This window comes from Rutidosis leptorrhynchoides, chromosome 10 (genome assembly GCF_046630445.1).
Source record: "Rutidosis leptorrhynchoides isolate AG116_Rl617_1_P2 chromosome 10, CSIRO_AGI_Rlap_v1, whole genome shotgun sequence".
Taxonomy (NCBI): Eukaryota; Viridiplantae; Streptophyta; class Magnoliopsida; order Asterales; family Asteraceae; genus Rutidosis; species Rutidosis leptorrhynchoides.
The window spans coordinates 38,321,634-38,324,220 of NC_092342.1; positions in this window are offsets into that span (position 1 = coordinate 38,321,634).

Consider the following 2,587-nt stretch of genomic DNA (forward strand, 5'->3'; position numbering starts at 1 on the left):
GTAGTTACAACCTAAATCTAAAACTAACAAATGGGTCATGAGTTCAAATGGCCATCTAACCACTTAAACATTCACAAACAATACAAACGGGTCGGGTTTAAACACCTATATGCACATCAAACGTATATCCGCTTATAAACAATCTTATATAATTTCAACATCTAATTCAAAGACTAAATGGCATAACATACCCATTTAAATTTGCACGAATGGGTCGGGGTCCAATTGGGTCAACGAACCAGCAAAAGGACAACCACCGCAAAACCCGGCCACCAACCACCACCGCTGGCCGCCAGATGCAGCTGGCAGCGGCGGTCAGCTGCCGAAAAACAACAGTAACAGCAGCGATGCTGCTGTCCACCATGGTACAACCCCCAAAATATGTTGTTTCTTGCAATTTCAAGCCAAATACAAGTCCACAAAGGCATGCAAACATGTATATAATCATAAACTACCACAAAGCAAACAATCTCATCTCAAAATCAATGATTTAGGCACCAATTACATCTTTTTTTTTCTAACACTAGTCATAAACCCTAAATTAAACATGTAAGAATCATAAAAGAAGACAAACCTTTGTTAAATTGTAAAAGAAGCATGAACCCATGAATTAAGCTAACAATTTAGTCACCATCTTCATAAAAATGGAAGTTAGGGTTCAAAGGCGATGATGGTGGGTTCGTGACAGCAAAAACGAGAGAAGGGGAAGAACCACCACAAATTTAAGCTTGTAATTGATCCTCATCTTCAATTGTCAAAATTAGGGTTCCATCATGTGTGTGTGTGTGTCATAAGCAAGAGAGGGAGAGGGGAAAGAAGTCACGAGCAAGGGAGAAAATAAAAGAATTTTGATCAGTTACTATCTTAAATAAATGATAAACCCCTTACCCGATAACACACGGGTATTTAACTGTTATCTGAAATCTTACGTACCTCGTTCGGTAGCCCAAACGAAGTCCAATTTTAATAAACGAATACTTTATGTGACCCTTGTCACAAAATGAACTCACATGACTAATAATTAAATATAAATAGATAATAAATAATAACCACTTAAAATACACGTAAAATCACTTAAAGGGTAAAAAGGTAAATTTACCTAGGCCCGACATCAGGATGTTACACCAAAGGTTAAATAAACTTATGAAATCATCTTAATATAAAATGTCAATTTACTTAGCTTGTTGATATCCAACGTCTAAGTTATTTACATTCCACGTTCCTACTTTCTCATTAAATAAGATGAAAGTTAAAATAGTTATCTTATTAAAATTACGAGGAAAAATATTGTAAGGCATGAATTGAAAATCAAATAGGAATCTCCACTAACCCTTGTCTAGTTCCCGTTAATTGACACTTTTGTTCTTACTTGTAAATCACTTTACCAATTATTTCGAATACCGTTAAAAATGAACGATTTCTCAAATCATAGTGGATCTCACTACAGAGACCCGTAATCATATCACAATGTATCTGATAACTCAATCATTTGGTATTATCTTTTAATTCCGTCAACAAATACGATCATGTAAAGTATTATACCTAATACTTTGTTAACGTTTTCAAGTTATAATATATATATATACATACATACATATATATATACATCTATATTCATATCCAATTATATAATGGTTCGTGAATCGTCGAAATTTGGTCGAGTTTAAATGAATGTATGAACACAGTTTAAAAATTTTGAGACTCAACATTACAGACTTTGCTTATCATGTCGGAATAATATAAAGATAAAGTTTAAATTTGGTCGAAAATTTCCGGGTTGTCACAGTCTACCCCTGGCATCAAACGTCACATGACTACTCAAGGTCACACAAATTCAACGAACCTTACTACGCAACGCCCACAACTTTCTAGCGACACCCGCTAGTCACTATCCACCTAGGCAGCACAGCTAGCCTATTTACCTTTTAACTCATCACTAATGAGACGCCTGGAAACACCAAGACTTACACTCTCCCGCACACTGTCGCAATCGTCAGCACGGTTATCAACACACTTCGAAGCGGGTCAACTCCCGTGACTCTACTAGTACACGTACATGGTTAACGTAAACCCTCTCGAATGGCATACCATTTCTACGCTAACACTTAATGGAGAGCAATACAAGTAACCATCTAATCATCTCACGGTTACACCTGACTCGGTTAAGCCCTCAACACCAAAATATTAACCCGACTCGGTTAGTCAAACACGTCCGGTCAATCTACCTCTGCCAACCCCTAACATCTAATGATTAACCCGACCCGGTTAGTCAAACGCCCCTAACAACAATTGATTAACCCGACTTGGTTAAGTCAAACTTACTTGGTTAACCCGACTCGGTTAAACCCCTAACGACAATTGATTAACCCAACTTGGTTAGTCAAACACACTAGGTCAACCCGACTCGGTCAAACCCTAACAACAATTGATTAACCCGACTCGGTTAGTCAAACTCACTGTAACATCCCGCATTTTTTTCGTTAAATTATTTTAACGCCCGTCTTTTTATTTTTAATAATAACCTTCGTATATAGATTCGTATCCTCCGTTAGCTAACATTCTTAATATTCTCGTTATCGAATTATAA